The sequence below is a fragment of the Aethalodelphis obliquidens genome, unplaced genomic scaffold (assembly GCF_003676395.1).
Source record: "Aethalodelphis obliquidens isolate GAN/ISIS:26980383/991018 unplaced genomic scaffold, ASM367639v1 scaffold64, whole genome shotgun sequence".
In the NCBI taxonomy this organism is placed as follows: domain Eukaryota; kingdom Metazoa; phylum Chordata; class Mammalia; order Artiodactyla; family Delphinidae; genus Aethalodelphis; species Aethalodelphis obliquidens.
In genome coordinates, this window is record NW_020838008.1 from 7317402 (window position 1) to 7339828 (window position 22427).

A 22427-nucleotide genomic window follows, 5' to 3' on the forward strand; every position below is an offset into this window, starting at 1 on the left:
AAACTCTGGAAAAGATTATGGTGCAGATTTTATGTTCCAGGGGATAGTAAAGAATAGACTGAAGAGCCATCTTTTATGTGGTATAGCTTATATATTGGCCAAAAGCCATAGGGTACTTACAGCTCCATAACTCTTGTTTTATGCAGTACATAGCAAATGCTTGATTCGTAAATGAGGCATTTTTAGGAACCAGGTCTTCTCTGAACTGTACCCCTGACTGGTAAAACATCTTAGGTCAATTCAGTTGTACTTGTTTGAATTGAATATAATTTAGACTTCAAAATTTAAATTTATCAACAGAGCTATAATTGAAAGTCTTTAGAGACTATAGGAGGGAGTTGACTATTGTTAAGACTCATGGGATTTTATAGCTTCATATAAATTATTAACAGAGATCAAGCAAATTGAGGTAAAGATATTGAAATAACTATAATTTAGGTTTTGCTATAATATTTATCCCAAAATGGTTTTTGTTGTTAAATATGATAGTGATATCAAAAACTTGAGTTGAATATATTAACCATATCTAAAATACATGTGTGAAATGGCTAACCACTCTTAGATTTTCCTTCCAGACTCTATACCATTTTATCCTATTATTGATTAAAGATTAAGCTAATGATTTTTACTGAAAACTCATCTTTTGAAAGTGACTCAATAAAATATTTCAGTGTAGTCAATACTTCTGATAAATTTTGACTTGAGTATGATGCTGCTCTTTGCACTTTCCCAATTTTTATCAAATTTTTAAATATCTGTGGACAGCTTTACCAAGCATATATAACTTACTAAATGAGGCTTCTCTAAAAAAATAGCGTTTACCCCAGAAATAATTCTGTCCGCTTTCAGGAAGCACTCAGGAGAGATTACTTGCTGTGTGTTGGTACTGTATAAATTCAACTCAGACATATAATTGAAACAAAAGATGTTACCACTTTTAGGTTTTAAATGACAGACAGAAAGAGATTCTGCTGTTTCATAACATAATTTAAATTGATCTTTTAATATCATGGTGAGTTTGATTCCTCTAGTCTGATGTGGCACTGCCCTAGATGAAATATCTTTTACTCACTATTGGAAACAAACTATTTTGCTCTGTGAGTTTAGTTGAATTTTTTTTAAACTAAAGTTTAGTTTTCTCAGGCACACTCAGCTCAACTAGGAACTCCTGTAACACAGAGGGAAGTGATAATATCATCTTTTCTACTGAACTGAAGCCACTGTAGAAAAATGAAAACATTCAGTGGAATATGCTTTGAAAACTCATATTTTACCTTAAAACTTTTCTTTCAACCACAAAAAAGTAAAAAAATATGCACTAAAAATAATAATGACCTAGGCTTGACCTAAGCTTTCATTTAGATATTTGCTAATTATGAATGAAGAAAACAGAAATTTATTGAAATTAAGGTGCAGGACTTCCCTGGTGGCGCAGTGGTTAAGAATCTGCCTGCCAACGCAGGGGGCACGGGTTTGAGCCCTGGTCTGGGAAGATCCCATAGGCTGCGGAGCAACTAAGTCTGTGTGCCACAACTACTGAGCCTACGCTCTAGAGCCCGCAAGCCATAACTACTGAGCCCGTATGCCACAACTACTGAAGCCCGTGCGCCTAGAGCCTGTGCTCTGCAACAAGAGAAGCCACTGCAGTGAGAAGCCTGCACACTGCAAGGAAGAGTAGCCCCTGCTTGCCGCTACTAGAGAAAGCCCACGCACAGCAATGAAGACCCAACACAGCCAAAAATAAATTTAAAAAATTAAAAAGCTTATTAAAAAAAATAAATTAAGGTGCAGCTGTTAGAAGTCTACTCAAAGTGCTGCTCTTGATATGGAAATAATTAATGTCCATAGCAAAACACTTGTCGTTTTTTTTTTTGTGGTAGGCGGGCCTCTCACCGCTGTGGCCTCTCCCGTTGCAGAGCACAGGCTGCGGACGCGCAGGCTCAGCAGCCATGGCTCATGGGCCCAGCCACTCCACGGCATGTGGGATCTTCCCAGACCGGGGCACGAACCCGCGTCCCCTGCATCGGCAGGCGGACTCTCAACCACTGCGCCACCAGGGAAGCCCCAACACTTGTAGTTTTAATATCTAAACTTCAAATAATAAGAATAAAGATAATAATTACTACTACTAAACCAACTACAATAATAGCATACTTATTTAAGCCAGAGTCCCAGTATGTAATCTCAAAAATAACTCAAAAATGAAGAAACATTTGCTAATCAAAAATTTAACTTAATGTAGTTAGTAAGATTCACGTTGTTCACTGCACCACTGATCCAGAAATTATTCATGGTTTAGAATTACTAAGACCAGCATATCTTTAAGCATCATAACCCTTATTCTTCATTTCCCATTCCATATGAATGTTTGACACTGCCCATGATAACTGCATGGGGCAAAAGGCATTGCACAAACAAATGTGAAAAGGATATATTTCTGTTTTTAATTTATTATTACAGTCTGAATGGATACATGGACATTTTCTATTCTCTGTATACATATTGGTAATAGCCAATTATATTACCATAACACTTTGAAGAGATAAAGGATTCCCTAGTCAAAGGAATCAAATATACTTGTAAGAAAATGATATTTATATATTTGGGGCACAAACTCTTCTAGATATAAAAACTGAATATGTAACATTATATATCAATATAAATTATATTTCATATCTCCAGAGTGTCAAAAATGCTATTAGTAAATATTTCTGAATTTTTTGGGGATCTTGCAAAAACTATTTACATCATTTTTATTTTATATTATACAGTTATTCTCTTTTGTACTAATAAGTTGGTTCAACAGTCCTGTCATTCCACCAGAAGGACAAAAGAGAGGATGATTTATTTAGTAAAAGTTAAAAAGAAATTATTGAGCTTACTCTTCACTCTTCTTATGCTTAAATTATTTCTTTGAAATAGAGAAAAGTTGGATGATTTAATGAGAATAAAATAAGTTTGATTATTTCTGTTTAGTCTTGAAATTTCAGTCCCTGTGTTGTTAGAAGAAAAGTTTATCTTGATTTCAATATAAAATGGTAAAAGAGAAATAGAAAAACACTTAAAGTGAGTAGTCTTCTTAAGTGTTCAAGCATATAGTTGAATTTTCTTGTAATATCACCTAAGAAAGATAGGCAGGAAATTTCAACACTGTTTTAAGGTCTGAAAAATGTGGTTAATAACAAAAGTGCTAACCTACTCTTAAACTATGCAATAAAAGCTTACATGGAAACATAGCTGAAGTAGGGATAGAGGGCTTCTTTTTGTTGTTGGTATATTTTCTAGAATGCCAGATATTTGTAATGAGTTGCTCATATAAAAAATAGACTTTCTTCAGAACAGTGCCATTTATTTTTAGCTACTTAGTTTTATTTTAGGCATGAGATCTTCATTGCTGGTTTGCTTATCCCTCTTCTTGGCCTCCTTCCTTCCGACTCTGCTCTGGAGGGAAAATGACCCGTCTGATGAGTAAGAAGATAGGCATTAATTGGCCCCATTTAATGTTGGGTGAGATTACTGTGTCTTAAATGACAGACCCAAGTTCAAACCCATAAGGGAATGTTTCTTTTCTTTTTGGGGTGAGTACACAGGGATCCTTGCGCCTGATCCATATTCTCCAGTACAGCTTTTATTTAAGCCATTTGTATTGTCCGCTAAGGTGGGGGGCTTGGTGTTAGGGATGTCTTAACATATATTATCGATGAGCTACTTCCGAGTAGGCACTTTCTTCTCACGTTTTCAGTGAGATGGTGAATGATGAGATTCAGGCACCAAAAGCCCACCAGAAACATTTTAAATGACTCACAAATGTAAGTGCACCTGTTCCCCAAGCTCTTAGAGTTAAGGCGCATTTTTGAGGGGTGTCATGTACAGTGTCAGAAATGGAGAGAGAACCCTTTGTATTCTCTATCCTTCAAATACATTATAGATGACATTAGACATACAAATTAAGAAGAGTGAGCCCCCCTTTTTTTTTAATACGACTAATACTGCTAACAATATATAGCCATTTAAAACATCTTTAATATCAAAAAATAGCTGGGCAAACATTTGAGAAAATTAGCAAGGCACAGCTAGAAATAAGGTCAGCACATTCAAAGATTATTGTATTCCATTAAGACTTAAAAGGTAAACTGAAATTATTTGAATGGAAATAATACTGTGAAATTAAGTTATTATGAGCTATTACCATGTAATATATTACATAATAATACATAATAATATATAGTTATTACCACTATATATAAATATGTATGCATATACATGAAATCTTGTTGGTTTATAAAGACACATATTAATAAAAAATAATTTTTTCTTGACACTGTATTCTGGGAGAAATTAATTCATAGCTTGTGTGCAAAAATTAATATGATAAGTGGTTTTTCCAACTTTGCACAAACTTTTAGAAGAAGCCTAATTCAAGCTTGTTTATTTATAATTGAATGAAGGATATTGGGACTTCTGTCTATAGTTTAAGTATTTCACTCAATAACTCTTCACTGAGTAAGAGACCTTGTGCTGGCAATAGAATAGAGAAGAAAATTGATTCAGTTTGTGTCTTCATGATATGTTAGTGAATGAAAACAAAGCCTAGAAAAGTGCCACAGGACAAGTATTAAAGTCATTTTTTTCCTAATGTAAAATTACAGCAGGAATTAATGAGGGGAATAATTCAGTGATGAAATCCGAGATTGAAAAAAATTCGAGTGGGGTGATGGTATCAAGATGGTGATATAGGTCATTCCTAACTTCAGCCTCCCTCACAAGAAAACCAGCTAGCAACTGTAGACAAGATACCGTGGTGAAAATCCCAGAACCCAGGGGTGAGGCCGAAGCACCCCCTGTATCACAGAGACTGAGAAGGACCACATAGAAGGGTAGGAGGAGTAGCTACACTCTGACTCATTGCCCCTTCCCCAGGCTGGCACAGTCCTCTCCAAGAGGACCTTTCTGGACCTACACTTTCTCCAGTGGGAAAGAGAGAGCCCAAGGTGGACCTCCAACTCCATCAGTGTTGTAGGCAACTTTCCAGGAGGCACACTATGTTCTTACCCAACAGGGACCACTGGAGGAATGTGTGGGGCTCGAACAGTGGGAATCACGTAGAGACAGAGAAGGGGGCAGGGCTTACAGAAAGCAGCACTCAGATGTCAGCAGACCGAATATCTGCTCGTAGTGGCACTGAGCACAGATCCTAACCCGTAGCTCTGCCCATCTTCAAAGCCAGGCTAGTGGCCCCATCTGGCCAGGGAACTCAGTTGGCAGTTCTGTCTGATTTGGGCCACAGCCAGTGAACTGTGCTGGCCATGGAGCCCATTCTATACCCCTACCTGGGCAGGGAAGCAAATTTGCAGCCCTGCCCAACTGTTGAGTGTGGCCTCCAGTCCAGCTTGACCAGGAAGCCTGGCCAGAAAACCTGGGTAGCTGTGCAGCCCATCCTATAGCCTTCCTTGGCAAGCGAGCAAAGCCAGCAGCCTAGGCCAACTGTTAAGTATAACCTCTGACTGCAAAACCAGGGAGCCTGAACGGTGACATTGGGCAGCCTGGGAGCCTAGCCTATGATACCACCCAGCTGCTGCGTCCAGCCTTCAGCCCCAACCTGCAGCAGAGCCCAAACTATCTATGGCCCTGCCCAATTACTAAACACAGCCTGCAGCCTCATATATATATCTCATATATATATATGTGAGTGTGTGTGTGTGTGTGTGTGTGTGTGTGTGCGCGTAGCAATAACGTCCCTATAGTAATAACAGGAACGTTATTGTCATAATAAAGAAGGAAATCCTGCCGTTTGCAACAACATGGATGAATCTTGAGAGTATTTTGTTAAGTGAAATAAGTCAGAGAAAGACAAATATTGTGACTTGTTTATGTGTGGAACCTAAAAACAAACTCATAGAAATGGAAGAGATTGGTGGTGGTCATGGGCAGGGGGTAGGCAAGGTGGTATGGGGAAAATGGGTGAACGTGGTCATAGGATACAAACTCCCATTTATAAAATAGGTAAATTCTAGAGATGTAATTTATAACATGGCGACTATAGTTCACAATACTGTGTTGTATATTTGAAAGTTGCTGAGAGAGAAGAGCTTAAAAGTTCTCACCACACACACACAAAATTGTAACTATGTGAGGTGATGGATGTGTTAACTTTACTGTGTAATCAATTTGCAATATATTAAATCATTACATTATACACCTTAAACTTACACAATGTTATATGCCAATTATAGCTGAATAAAACTGGAAAAAATGAAGCTTGTGTTTTACTGCAAAAAAAATGAAGTCCTACAAGTTAGCGAAAAGAACTAAGCAGGGAGTTGTTTGAGATACTTTGTAAAAGTGAAATAGTTAATCCCATTTTACTTAAAATTGTACGTCATGCCCTGTGAGATTTAAAGAGAGGTACATTTTAAACATATGTGAGCTTCTTTAAGAAGAGTGATTTCTTAAACAGGATCCCTAAGAGGTACTTGCATTTGCTTATCTCTTGGAAACAGACACTAATCTATGAATTTAAAGCAATTATTTCTCCAAGAATGTTGTCAAAATCAGCAGCATTCTAACTTGTCATTTTCTGCTGGGGAAGTAGGTGGTCAAAGACAACAGAACTCTGAAGTGGTAGGTGTCACGTTCTATGATGTTCTTCCTACAGAAATCACAGGCACCTGAAAGTTTAAAACGTTCACTTCCTAAATGGTAGTCTCTTGTACTGCCCACAAGTCTATGGTACCAGAAAAACATGGGAGCATAAATTTATATTATTGTCTAGTTAGGCAAATAGCTTTCAGAAAAATGAAGTCTAGGTATTCCAGTACAGTTTTGGTGCTACTGCGTAAACTTAAGCAATGGGTTTTATCTCTTTGAATCAATTTTCCCTTCAGACTACATTGAGAAACTTGACTATATCACCTCCTAGGTCACTTTATATTTAGACTATTGTTATTGTTCTGTGACTCTGCAAATAGTAATAAAATTATTCTTACTTCTTCCTCTCAAAGCTATATTGATCCAAAGCATATTGTTTAGTGATACACTATCCTCCTTTGAGCTTGACAGGGAGTTAAATGTAAGAATGTTTCTCGATTAAAAAAATGGGTTTGTGTATGCCTGACAGCAGGAAAGAAGGAAACAATTGAAGAAATTTGGATAAAAGGAAACAAAAATAGGAAAATAACAAAGCCAGCAGTAAAGTTAGTAGAAATTAATGTCATACAGTCATATATTGTCACAGGTGGGAGCAAATTTGGCTCTAATCTTTCTAGCAGCCAGAGAGATAGAGAAAAACAATAATTTAAAAGATTTATTGAATAAAAAAAGTATGACTTTTCCTGAGAAAATTTTTTTTTCCTTTTCTCAAAGGGAACAGTGCTTAGTGTGGTAGATAACATCTTCAATATCTCAAAATTCTATAACAGCTGAGTCTTACAATATTTTCAATAGCTTGAGCGTGAACGTCAAAGCACACATTCAGAGTAACTTTAATGCCACCGAGCTAGGCAGGATTTCTAAACATTGGCTGTGATGACATTTTGGGCTGGATGATTTTTTTGTTCTGAGGGGTTTTCCTATGCATTGTAGGATGTTTGGCAGCATCCCTGACCCCTGTCCACTAAATGCCAATAGCAACCCTCCCTCTACTCTAGTTGTGACCACCAAATGCCCCCTGGGGGAGCAAAATCGCCCACAGCTGAGAACCACTGAGCAGCAGTAACTAATTACCAGTTACTCAACTACAGTGGTGGAAAGTGCTGTAATAGACAGGTTTGGGGCTTAAGAAATGCTTTCTGGAGGAAGTAAGACCTAATAGGAAACCTAAAGGTTAAGGCATGTTTAGCCTTAACCTATTTGAAACACACAATGTGGGGTGAGCAGTATTTCAAATAGCGGGATAGTGTGTGTGCTGGCCATGAAGTGGTAAGGCGGGCATAACATGTCATTGAATCCATACCAGTGGCCAAGATGACAAAATCAACTTCTTGTCATCGTCCAACCAAGAAATGTTGACTGAGTAGTGCTCTTCTGGCACTCTGGGAAAGTGAGCTCTAGATTTTTCAACTCGTAGCTTGCAATCTGGTAAAAAAAGCTGAAATAACAGACAAAACAAAACTGGGTCATAATTAAAGCTGCTTTGGGAAGTTCTTACTCTAAGTGAAACAGGATAACAGAAAAGAAAGAAGCTAGTATGAGCTGGAGAAATTCCAAAGAGCTGTGATGGGAATTGCCACTTGAAGGTGGGGTCTGATTGTGAGAACTAGATAGTGGAATAAGGCACTTGTTAGGAAGGGAATAGCATAAAAATGGCTGGAGATGGAAATGAATTTGCATACTAGTCAAGGGCATAATGAGTTTCACCGTCCTTGGTCAGGGATTCAGGAAATTTTGGACTCCCGAAGCCAGCCCTACGTTTTCCAGGGCTAGGAGAATCAGGCCTGGTTTGCTTCATTATTTTAGGAGCAAGTTAAAACTGACATGAAGGTTAACAGTGAATGGGAAAAAGGAACCTGAAAATAGCTGCTAAGATAGAGGTAGAATCCCTGCAAAACTGTCTTGGTGATTTTGATAGGTTACTGTGCTGAATTAACGTATAAAAGATTTTTACTTTTGGGGGCCATGATCCTAACACTGAAATAGCCTCAGAAGTTTGGGGTCCAGAGCAATTGCCACAGTTATTTTTCTTCTCTCCTTGAGATTAAACTAAAGAGGATTGACCCTTATCGGAGAAGAGATTAGAAGTTGACATCACACAGGTAAACTTTCACAAGCCGTCAAACCTCCCATCTATTCTAAGTGCCCATTCATCTTTCCCCAAAACCATTTACTCTCTCCTAGGAGGCCTACTTCCCACTCCCCTTTTCCTATTGAGATGGTTTTTATTCCTGAATTCTAAGCTACCTTGAGGAGTTACTTATTTTTCCTGGGTATCTCTCATGTATACATGAGGTATACATGCTAATAAACTTTTGTTTTTCTCTTGCAAATCTGCCTTTTATTACAGGGATCTCAGCTATGAACTCAAAAGGGTAGAAAAGTTATTATTCCTCCCCTACAAAGAAATAGGTGATGGAAGTACCAGCGGGGAGGTGAGTTTTGGAAGTGATTTGATGGGCAAGAAGAAGAAATTTATGTTTTCTAGCTGAACTGATGAATATAATGTTAGGATGAGGTAAGCTTTGCAGTGATGCTCAGGAAGAGAGGAGGAATGGGGACAGGACAACCTGCAAGTAGGTGCTTGAAATAGTAAGTTGTGGATTTGTGGATGTCAGGATCACTGGAAGAGCTGGGAATGAGTTGCAACAGTTTGAATTGCTGCATCAATACAAATACCTTCCTACTCTACATTTCCTGGTCTGATTTCTTGAATTCCATTTTTGTTTAATCAGTGGTTTGCTAGATACAGTTTCTTTATGTTGTACCTTTTCTTCCAACTCACTGTATCTTAATCAAAGCTAATCGGATTCTTTTGGTTTGTAAGTGATAGAAACCAGTTCTGGCTGGCTTGCTCAGGAAAAGGATATCCAAAGACTTTATTGAATAGTCAAGCCTCAAGAAGTAGGAAACCAGGGCAGCTCTGGGATGCTAGTCAATTTTCTAGCATACTTCTATTCCAAACACTTAGCTGTCAAGAATCTCCTTTTTCTGTATAACAGATCCCCAAATTCAGGGAGAGAGAATCTTACCAACCCAGTGCAGTTCATACAAGTACATTACAGTATTGACATGTGACTGCTGAATGTCTGTACCCTGTTGGGAAGGGAAAGAAATTCTCAGAGAAGGAATGATTTTGAGCTGTGAAGATGAGGGTCACATCCTAGAGATGATGGGGTGGTAAGCGGGGAGAAAAAACACCACAGCAGCCTGCTCCAGATATATATTCCATCTGGGCTTAAGATAGCAGCATGGAAGAAAGAATACAGAAGTGCCAAAGAGCACATACCAGCTACATTTAAAGATTTCCCAAAAGCTATCATATATTTCTGCTTACATATCACACTGTGATATCTACAAGGGGGGCTGGTAAATGAAGGCTTTATTCCAGGCTGCAGTCTGCCCAGCTAAAAACTAGAATTCGTTACCAAGGAAGAAGTGTAGAATGGATATCGAGATAAACAGCTAATGGCTTTTTGCCACACTTGGAGAAGTGTATTTTACACGTACATGCATAGATACATAAATGCTCATGTGGGTATGCATATGTATTTATGTAGGTGTTTATATATGTATGTGCATATATATATATATATATATATATATATACACACACACACACACACATATATATGTAATCTTTAACATTTTACCTGGTGTTTCCAGGAAACAAACACTGAAAAAAGTTACTTCGTGATTTGTAATTAAATCAGTATTTACCCATGTTCCTGTAAATTGTAGTCTGGAGTGATGCTTCATAAAAACAGGTGACTTATGATTAACTATTCTTAGGAAATGCTTTACGCCAGCGGTCCCCAACCTTTTCGGCACCAGGGACCTGTTTTCATGGGAGACAGTTTTTCCACGGGGGGGTGGAGTTTTGGGGATGTTTCGGGCGATGATGTGAGCGATGGGGAGCGGCAGATGAAGCTTCGCTTGCTCACCCGCCTGCTGTTAGCCGGGCTCCTAACAGGCCGCGGACCACTACCAGTCCACAGCCCAGGGGTTGGGGACCCCTGCTTTATGCAGTGCTGGTGGATGCAGATTCATGATGCACGTCAGCATGTTAAAAGTCATAGAAAGGTCCTGCAGTAAACAAGCTTATTAATGTTAATCCAGAGTGCTCTGAACTTAAAGGAAACACATTTTTCTTTTTGTAAATTTCTATCAATAGGACATGTTTACATTTTGAGAAAACTTGAGCTAGCACAACCATACTAGAAATTAAAGAACAGAAGATTAAATTAATAAATTAAGAAAACCCATAGATAGTAGCCATGTTTTTGTGTTTAATTTAATGAATAATATTGATCTAGTATTTTGTTGAAAGTACAGAGAATTATAAAACAGAAGGTAACTGCTTTAGTTTTTTATCAAGTTTTAAATTTTATTTTAAAAAATTAATAATTTTGGAATGAATACTTAAAAATAATTTATTTTCCAATTATTTCAAAATTAAGTTTTAAAATATCAAATCTGCACTTTTATTTACAGTGAGTTGGAATATTCAGACATAGTTTTGTATGACCTATACAAATTATCTGAAAAATAGTTGTAATGGTGTTTATAGAGACAGCTCTACGAATTCAAAGACTGTCACTTTTATGCACCATCCTTTGTGCAAATCATTTGTCTTTAGTGGTACTTCATCATTTTAAATGTAAAAGTCTCATTGAGGAAGTTGTCCTTTAATTTTCTTTAACAAGATGGAAGCGTCACTAAGTTTGATAGGTCTTAAATGTCCCTGTACCTCACACCTTTGCAACTGACAAGGGAAACTAGTTTAACTGTCTGAAAATTCCAAAGGCAGTATCCCGTTAAATGTATGCTCTGTAATTGCTTGTGGCAAATTATCCTATTGATAGAGAAATATGTACTCAAGTTCCATGTGGATATTATTTCTTTGAACATCAGAAATGATTTTAAGTGAACGTCTTCAAAGTGATCTTTTGAAATGAGTTAGCTGTCTTTAGTTTGTAAATTACACAATATGTACTATTTTCAAACAGTGACCATTAGAAATCAAAGAATTTGTATATTAGAAGGATGACTTTCAAAGCTCACTACTTGAAAACTCACCTAGAAATTAGTTTTATTTTATCTTCCCAGATGCAGAGGTTTTAAGACTCATGATGCTATTGAAATTGTTTCAGTTTTTCAAATCAGCTTTTCAGTTTCTTTAACTCTTGTAGCAGACTTGAGAACAGACTTTACTAAAGCTTGAAATTTCCCCCCAAATGCTTTGTTAATAAAGTCGTAGATTAAAATTTTGAGGAAACATTATATTTTTGGTTAAGTAAACATTTAAAAAGCTTTTTTTGTTATAACTCCTATTTCCAGAAATGTCCATTGGCAAGCTCAGAGTAAGATATGTGTAAATTTTGTGTCTTATCTGAGAAGATTTTCTTGCTTCAGTACATGTAATTTTATAAGCACAGTCAAATCTTTTCCTTGATAATATTGAATTTTATAGTGTTTCAGAGACATCATTCAGGAATTCATTGATAGTGTATAAGAAGTGTTGCTAACTTGAAGTTGAGTCTAATATTTGAGTTTGGGATAGATCACTTGATCTCTTTGATCTTCCGCTTGTTTATCTGTAAAGTTAGATTATTCATCTCTGAAGCCCTTTCTAGGTCTCAGATTTCTTTAGGTCTAAAAACTATGACTCTTCATACTGTGAATTTGGCCAAAGATTAGAAAGATGATCATTTAGTCTTGGATATCCTATAGAAAACTCTTTTCTAAATAAATACTCAGTATTAACTGATTTTGATCTATAAGCATAATGCCACAATGTATAGCACATTTCTGAGTAATTGAGGCTTCTGTATTTGTTGTTTTAAGTGCTGGTTTTATTGTAGCTTTTTTATTATACATTATATTAGAAGTGAGTTCCTAATAGTACAAATTCAAATTAAAAGAGAGTAGACCTACACATGGTTGTAAAATAAGCAAAATACATCTTTTGTCAACGAAAAAATTAATCTAAGAAAGAAATGGAAATTTTTCTTTCAGCCGAATTGAGGATTATAACCCGGTAACAGTCTCTCAGCAAGCTCTGAGAACTGTTGCACACACTAGAGGTCAAAGCACAGTTATATAACTTTTTGGACAGAGGGCTGTACATTAAATGACGTAGATAGTTTACACAATCGAGATCTACGTGTACAAAGTGAGTAGTGAGTCATGGGTCATCATGACCCCTTCCAAGATTAAGAAGGAAGTTTACCTCCTAAGGAGTTATCTTGGTGGTGCTAGGAGAAGGTTGCTCTTTATGGCTGAGCAGGTATTTCTGCTGATGGGGGAGGTCTGATCGATGCATAATGCAGATACACATTGAAAGTAGAGGGGAGGGCTTCCCTGGTGGCGCAGTGGTTGAGAGGCCGCCTGCCGATGCAGGGGAAACGGGTTCGTGCCCCGGTCCGGGAGGATCCCACGTGCCGCGGAGGCCTGTGCATCTGGAGCCTGTGCTCCGCAACGGGAGAGGCCACAACAGTGAGAGGCCTGCGTACCGAAAAAAAAAAAAAAAGAAAGTAGAGGGGAGAGAGGAGGCCAAAGGGCAGAGAAAAATTTTTATATTTAAATTTTCCTTGACTTGGCTTAGAATACAAATTTTTATTTCATCACCTTGGTATTCCTTCTACTGACCTTTAGTGTTTTCCCACTTTCCGTTCAACTTAAGGACTCTAATTTCCCTTATGAAAGTCAGCTCTCAGACAAATACCAGCTGTACCTGACTGACAAGAGTTTGAAGTATTCCTTTTTGGAAATTAAGAAGATGAATTTGATGTAGATTTTCAGATAGTAGTTAATGGATGGGAATGACATGTTTGGGGCAGTATAGTTTCTTTCCTTTTATTGAATAAACAAATTGCATATTACTACTTACAATGTGCATACCATTGTGAAAATGCAGGAGATAATCACTAAATGAGACATATCTACTCCTTGCCCCCAAAGAGCCTCACAAACCTTGTACTCTAATAAAGGAGGCAGTTAACTAAGTCGTGATCACAAAGCATGAATGACTTCTATGATAAGTCTATGACTTCTATGATGACCTGATACATGAACACACAATGGTACTTAACATACCTGTTTCTGGTAACTAATGTTTTGTGTAACAAGAGCAGTCGCAAGGCTATCCTCTCACTTCTCTTTAATTGTTAAAAATAAAACAACAGCAAAGAAGACTTTTGTCAGGAAAATACCCATAATTTGACCATTCTACATCAACAACCTTTCGTGTGTATGCATTCTTTTATGGTAGCTATACATGGTCATATGTATTTTATAAGTTATTAACATAGCATAGTTGGGGAGTTTGTATGCTACTGCTGTTACCAGATGTTTTGTAAATTTGCAATAATGTCTTTACAGTTACTTCTTTTAAGGTAGACGTAGTATCACTTTATAAGATGCCATAATCTACTCGAATAATTCTGTGTTGTTAAATATTTACACTTTTCAAATAATAATATTGCCCAGCACAAAACATCATCATGGATAGAGCTTTATTTTTCTGTTGAATTATTTCCTAGGAGTAAATTATAGGATCCTAGAGTATGAACATTTTAATATCTCCTGTTATATAGTCTCCATTGTTTTCCACAGATGCAATAACAGTATCCTGTGCCATCATAATTACATATTTATCTTATTTCAAATAAATTATTTCTTTTATTCAACAAACATTTACTGGATACTTAGTGTGTCCAAAGTTTGGAGGTGAACAGATTAGTGAGATTTAAAGCTAATCATATCGTTAGGATTATCTGGAGGGGGTGGGACAAGATACAGACCTTTTGGTGCCATAAAAGAATCCCAGGGGATGCAGAAGGAGGAGTTCGTGAGTGTTTTAGAAAGGACATTTCACAAACTCTATCACAGTGAAGCATTGAAACATGATCTCTTTCAAGTCTTGTTCCAGCCAACATTGCCCTCTATGCAGCATCCTGGTGCTCCAACCAGCACACTCTGCTTCTCCCTGCAGACTGCTCAGGGCACAGTCAGCTTTTCAAAGTGGTCTGCCTGTTTATTGATGTCCTGTCTAAAAAATTCAACAGGTAAACACAATCCTGGGTGTGATAACAAGCTAGCACAGAAGATTATTTTAAAATAGTCTGGTGTTATTAAGGCTTCCTATTTTCATCTGTACTTGAGGAAGAATTCACCAAGTAAACAGAGCATCTTTCATATCCATCAACAGCTGTCACAGGCCAGCCTACAGACAAATGCTGCACTAATTTAACCCTTTCGTGTTTTCCTCTCCTATTTATTAAATTTCAGAGCTTTACCTACGTTATTTCCCTTAATCCTCACCACCTATGGGTCATGTGTTATTAGCTCCGTTTTAGAGATAACGAAATGGAGGCTCAGAGAAATTAGTAAGTATGTTTAATTTCACACAGCTTGTAAACTGTGGGTCTGGGAATCAGACCCAGAACTGATTGATTCTGAAAACACTTTCCACTGGGTGTCGCTGCTCAATGTTTACTTTGACGTTCTCTTAGATAAGGACACATTCTACAAATTGGCCTTCTCTTTTTTCTATTTCTCATTTATTTTCCCTCTTCTTGGTGACACAATTGATATCTCATGTTTTTTGAGCATCAGTTATCGTCTTTGTCCTAACCGATGATCTCATTTAATCCTCACAGCAACCCTAAGAAGTAAATACTATCGTTATTACTTTTTCGTAGTTGAGGAACTTAAAACTCTAGAGAAGCATAATAAAATGCCAGGGTTCCTCAGTCATTAGGTGGAAGGACTGGGAATAAATTATCTCAAAAGGTGTTCACACCTACTGCTGCAGAATCAAATAATGATGTTGATCACCCTTTAGATCAATAGATTTAGCATTTTAAGCTTGAATATGTCTTTGGCTCCTGACTAGGGTTGAACTGGAGAGCCTGGCCAGCCAGGCAGCAGCCTTAGACCTAAATCTACAAGCAACAATAAAACATCACTGAGATAAATCAAAAACTATTGCCAATCAACTCAGGTTTCCACCTTTGGCTGCTAGAAGCTGCACCACCAAACTTATAGCAGATACGTAAGAGTCCCTTGATAACTGTGTGAGATAAAATTTTGTAACTGAATAATGCAGGCTATGATGCTATCTACCTAGAACGAAATCTTAAAATTTAATTCCTATAGTTACCTTTATCCTGAATGAGAGTTGGCTAATGATATATAATTAGGAGTTAATAAATACTGAAATAAAAGACAACTTCCAATAATTAAAAATGTTATGTCGAGTGTTAATAATGCATCAGTCATATTTTAAACATAACGAGTTTCAACCTTTTATTGAAACAGTTAATTGCTTTGTACCTCAACAAGTAAATTTTGAATAAATAATTTAAAACGATTATTTTGTAGGACATTACAGCATCATCTTGTCCACTGTGCCTTGATATTTTCTTCAGATCCTGCCCCTGCTAACAGTAGGCTTGTTCTACCCTCTCTAATTCCTTAGTCACGTTCAGTGTTTCGGCTACATGCCTGCAAGATACATGGAGTCCAGTTCACATTCTCTTTGTTCAAAGGGAACTTAGAATTCTTCTGTGTTTGGTTTGGAAATGTTCAGAAGGTATGATATATTAGGCTCACATAATTTAAATTATAAGTGGAATCAGAATAGATCTCTGTAAATATAACAAGTTAAAAACCTTCAGAAGGCTATACTATCCACTGGCTTAAATATTTTAGTCCTGGGGATTCACTTTAGTCCTACCACAAAATTCTTAATGGCCTAAAGTGCAAGTCCCTGAGCCAGGCGTCACAATGGATAGAGGTAATAGAATGTAGTTCCTGGCCTCTGGGATTTTATATTCTAGAGAGTTTGACAGAAACAAATAACTCATGGATCAAGAAGAGCTTTTTCTTTTCTTTTTTTTTTTTTTTTGGCGGTATGCGAGCCTCTCACTGTTGTGGCCTCTCTCGTTGTGGAGCACAGGCTCCGGACGCGCAGGCTCAGCGGCCATGGCTCACGGGCCCAGCCGCTCCGCGGCATGTGGGATCTTCCCAGACCGAGGCACGAACCTGTGTCTCCTGCATCGGCAGGCGAACTCTCAACCACTGCGCCCCCAGGGAAGCCCCAAGAAGAGCTTTTTAATTGCCATTTGGAACCACAAGCAATGTGCTGTTTGAGGATAGAACTTCTAGAGATCATTTACATTAGTCTGATTAGGGTAGACAGTAGAAGCAGCCTTTAGATGATATTTTAAAGAGCATGGGATTTACCAAGGCTCAGGTTGGGGTGGGGGTGGAGGAGTGGGAGAGAAAGAGAAGGAATACTTCAGTTGAAACACTTCGGATGAGTAGTGGAAAGGACTTTCCCTAGGGTTGGCTAGGAAAAGACTTGTAGACGGATGTAGTTGGGGGTAGAGCCAGTGCTTAGTAGAGGGAGGGAAGGCTTAAAACCAGTGGGGGTAGTGGCTTCTCAGATGATATTTTTTTTGCGGTACGTGGGCCTCTCACTGTTGTGGCCTCTACCGTTGCGGAGCACAGGCTCCAGACGCGCAGGCTCAGCGGCCATGGCCCACGGGCCCAGCCGCTCCACAGCATGTGGTATCCTCCCAGACCGGGGCACGAACCTGCGTCCCCTACATCGGCAGGCAGACTCCCAACCACTGCGCCACCAGGGAAAGCCCTCGGATGATACTTTTCATGGGAGGCTATGGAGAGGTACCACGCTAGGGGTATTTGCTCTTGTATGTTCCTCCAGCAGTGCAGCACGTTATGGACTGTTTGCCAGGTGGCTGACCAAAGCCAGAGAAGCAACCACCCATAATGGAATATGAAGACAGATGTTATACTGTCTGTTCTTTTCCTTATTGTTACACTTTTATCCATTGAATCATGGACTTTTTTTTTTTCTATTGTACTCAAACTCCAAAGATGTCAAGGGCTGAATCATAAATACCATCCCCCCCTCCTTCCATCCATCCAGCAGATCTTGAGCCTCTGCTGTGTTCTACATTCTGTGCTAGACGTTGGGGTTACAAAGAATTAGAAAAGCTCTGACCTCAAGAAGTTCATGGTAGTCTCATGGGGCAAGAAGATACACTACCAAGTAATTAAAGTGTGCATGATATTCTATGGGAAAATAGAGGGGGAAGTGCATAGCTATGGCTTCATAAAAAAAGGTGATTTTTAACTTGAGTTACAAAGGATAGATAGGTGTTGTTCATGTGGAGAAGGAGAAAGAATGACAGCCATTGATTGAACTCTGCTATGCAGCAGGCACCAGATTGGGTTTTATTTTATATTAAGTAACATTCAGTTAACCCTGGGAGCGGTCGTCTTATCTCTATTTTACAGATAAAAAACACAGGATCAGAGAGATGAAGTGACTCTCAAGATTACATGCGCAGTGCTGTAAGCGCTGAAGCATAAGCCCGAATCTGCAGAATCAAAAGACTCATGGTAGTTCCACTGTGACATCGCAAAAGAGTGGAGATGTTAATTGCTTAACATTAAGAGAGAGGGAGAAATAGGGACAAGAATAACCTCCAGCTGTGAAGCAAGCAGAGTTCATCTAATCCGTGTCACTACTATGGCTCAACATGGCAGCCCTCTTTCAAACTAAGGCAGTGTTCCTTGATCTGGACTTTTTGAGTCATCTTCTCAAAAGCAACATTCACCTGTCATATTTTCCATATTCTCAAAGCCTCTTGTTATACCAATATTGTAATGAAACTAACGGTTTTAAATAGGTTGATCTGTAAACAAATCAGTAAAATTTCCCAGCCCACTGTCTTTAGCACATCAAAATTATTTTCCTAGCATAGCAATTTTTAATAAAAATATTAAGCGAGTCACATATATAAATTTCTGTAAACTACAATAAAAAGTAAACACAAGTGAAATTACTTTTATTAATACATTTTTCCATCCATAGTCAAAATATCATTTCAATAAGTAATCAACATTAAAATTATTTACCGTGTTTTTTGCGTTCTTTATCTCCTATTAAGTCTTTGAAATCTGGTGTCCATTTTACTCTTAGCATCTCAATTTGGACTGCCTGCATTTCAAGCACTCAGTAGCTCATGTGGCTGACGGCTATTGTATTTATTGGACAGTGCAGCCCATGGGAGATGCACAATGAGTTGTTTTAATAGTGAACTATCATGTACTGCAGCAAGTTAGTAGAAAGGATGTTTTTGGTCTGGGGTGGTTTTCTTATCACACCACAGCAAATAAGTAGGCTAGGGTTCTCAACCTTAGCTGAACTTTAGAATACTTAGGAAACTTAATAGCTCAGTGTTCCACCAGAGTTTTCATTTGGTTGGCCCACTGTGGGCTGTAAACATCAGTGTTTGTTTGTTTGTTTGTTTGTTTAAAGCATCCTAGATGATTCTAGTATGTAGTCAGGGCTGGGAATCACTAAGGTAGATAGAGCTAATTTTTCCTCTTGCTTTGACTAGTCCCAGGAAAGGGTCAAGACAAATGGAAGAACAGCAAGCACCTTCTCGTTCTCTGCCTTAGTGAGAAATAGACCATTAGAGTTTCCTTGGAAATTTCTACTAACTAGTAGTGCCTGCTTTGCTTTGATTTGAAGATATTGAATCCCCCGTAGGGCTCATATACTTCAGTGGTCCCGTCCTTATCAATCTTTTATTGATTTGGGCTTTTTTGTGAAAATCTAGATAGAATTGACTCTTATCTTTAAATAAGACTTGTTTTAAGCATCTGATAAACTACTGAACTAAAAATCTTTAGTTAGGTAACCTTAAAAAGAGATATATATATATATATATATGTATATTTTTAGTGAAAAGTTAGGAGTATATAGACTTCTGTAGGAACTGATTTCTAATGAGGAAAAAAATAATGCCTTAGACCTTTGCACTTGATGTGAAACAATTCAGATCTCTGTATTTGCATTTCTCTTCATGGTCTTCATGGTCTGGGGCTTGTGATGTGAGGAGTATCAGCAAAAAAGGCAGAATGTAAATATCTGCTGTCTGTGCCCCAGGCCTGATCCTTTGTCAGCCATAATAGAACATAAAAATGCATGAATGTCCTCCACTCCATCCTTAGCTAATGTCCCATTTGTATCTAATGTTATAGATGCCATTGTAAATTACCCTTAAATTAAGAATTGCATTCTCTCAATAACAAGGTCAGGTTAATAACTCGAGTTTAAAAGGAAGACATCAAGCTTTCCTAATGCTGAAGCAAATACCATTCAAATGAGTAGATCAATATGACTTTAAGTCTTCATTAATATAGTAAAATTATTAGCACCTGGTTACCCGGAGTATCTAATACCAGTATGCAATTGCTTTTTTTATGATTATTACAACTGTGATTTATTCTCTTTTTAACTCCTAAGCATTCTCTTTGGAGAGTACTTTTTTCTAACGTGCACAGAGAAGCCTTAGGCTCATGACAATGATATTTACTACTCTCAATATTAGGATATTTCTCCATTTTGTACCCATTTACAACATTCATGAAACATCTTCCAAAGTGCTGAAATCAGCTTTGGGAAAGTAAACTAACGGTGCCCTGTGAAATGAGGAGGTTTGAGAGCCTAGGATTTGGAAGGCTGTAATTACTCCAGTTCTTGCACTGTAATCTGTATCTTTAGCATTGGGACACATGGTGAGTCATGAAAGAAAACACTGATGCCCATGTAAGGCTCCTATAAATGAAGCTTCTGTGCTAAATGAACCTATGCACACACACATGCACACAGTCACCAACTCCAGAAGCAGAATTAGAAAATGCTTCCAAGAAAACTTACTTTAACACTTCACAACCTATAGCCATTATTTAAATAGCCAAGTCACGTGTCATTAGTGATAGCCTCTATTTCCACTTTGGCACCCTAAAGGTATTTGCTAGTGATGGCCATATCCTCAGACTTTGAAATTAGAATTCACAGCTTTAAGAAAAGAGCTAACTTGCCTGAACTCACAGAACCAAATGTAGAATCATGCTGTGACAAATAGTCTATAGTCTATAGTATTATGATGTAGCCAGTCAGATTAGGGACAATTTAATATAGCAAGAGAACAGTCAGCTGCCTTGAGTCAATCCCCGAGGGTTCTATTAAAATCAGATGAATCAGAGCATCATGGCTGCTAATCTTGTGCTCATCCAAATCGTATGTGAATAGGCTGAGCCTGCAGATTTGGGTTGAGAAAACCCTAAATGCAGTCTCTCCTTAGATATTTAACACACAAGCTGATTGGCACATTTCTAAATGGGCTTCAGTTAGATTCACTGAACAGATTTTACCGAGAACTTCCCAGTTCCTCTCAGACACACATTTAGGGATCCATCTGTCATTTTTAAGTTTTTTGTTTTTGATCACTTAGTAGGAAGGTTGATGTAAAGAAGTTACAAAGATTGAGTCTGTTTCTTCGGTCTGTTTTATCTGTGCAGTATGCCTGAGTTCATCAAAGTGAAGCACAACTCCAAAATGTTTGGCTTTGGTTAAATACTTCTTACCCATGTTTTTTGGCATAGACGTCATCAAGTCTCTCTGGATTAAACTTCTCTCAGCTAACAATTGTAAATCATGGCAGTATGATCATTAAAAAGATTTTTTTCCTGGTTGAGATGAATACCTATTTGAAGATGCTGCAGTGTGTAATGGGAAGCCTTCTTATCGGCAAGGATAATAATGGAAGATTTCTTTATAAATCATTTCATGGGAGACAAGCAGAGTTTAGCTTTATTAAGAGCTGGTGGAATTGAATCGGCACTTAGCAAAGAGTATCTAAGGCACATGGGATGCTTAAGAACATAAATATACCATTGAATCATTAGGTACCTGTTCTTGTTAAAATTGCTCATGCAAAATTCCTATTAGTTTCAAACCGTCTGATGTAATTAGTGCATAGAATTACATTTGACCTAGGTCTGCAGCTGGCATTTTTGACCACTCAGAAGTGATACTATTGATAAAAGAAAAAACAAATCAAGAGATTTCCAGGCAAACATACTTGTGAATCTCACAATGGAAAATTTAGAAGTACCTTTGCAGTCAAATGTGCAACAAAATATTTTCATTTTACCAATAACGTGTCAGTGGTATTTTATTTAAAGGGGAAAGACATTTGATGTATCTTAATTTTATGAAAAATCAGGTTTTCGATGTTTCAAACAGTCTTGCGTTCCAGCATTGTAGAAGCAAATTAATATCTTGGGTTCCATATCTAATTTAGAGTTTATCAACACTGCAATGTGAAAGAGGCAGAGGACAGTGATTCTGGGAGAAAAATAGCATTTTGTTGATTACCTATTTTGGACAAAAGTTATGATAAATATTTTCATATACTTATTCCAGTTGAGCTGATGAAGGATCTGATGCCCATTGAAATTAAGAAACACATGTAAATTTCCCCAATTATATGGTATAATAGAGCCAGAGTCTGTCCAGAACCAAGTTCCGGTTAACAGGCACTGCCGAAGAGCACTGAAGTTGAATTTCTAGAGCAACAGTTTGATTTTTGACCCATCCAAATTAAACCAGCATTTACTGCGCAGATACACTGTGCAAAGTGCTATGTTCTCATGGTTTACAGGCTGAGCAGGTGACAGGGAAATAAATTGTGCACGCTTATGCAATATACAAGGAAACATTTCCTGCCCCCAACACTTGGATTAGGCATGCTTTCTGTATGCCCCACATAGCATCCACAGAAATCTGGATAATTTAGGTTATGATGTAGTAACAAACAAAACCCCAGATCTTAGAGATTGAACACATTTAAACACCACAGTGTTTGGGGTATTCACTGTCCGTTGGA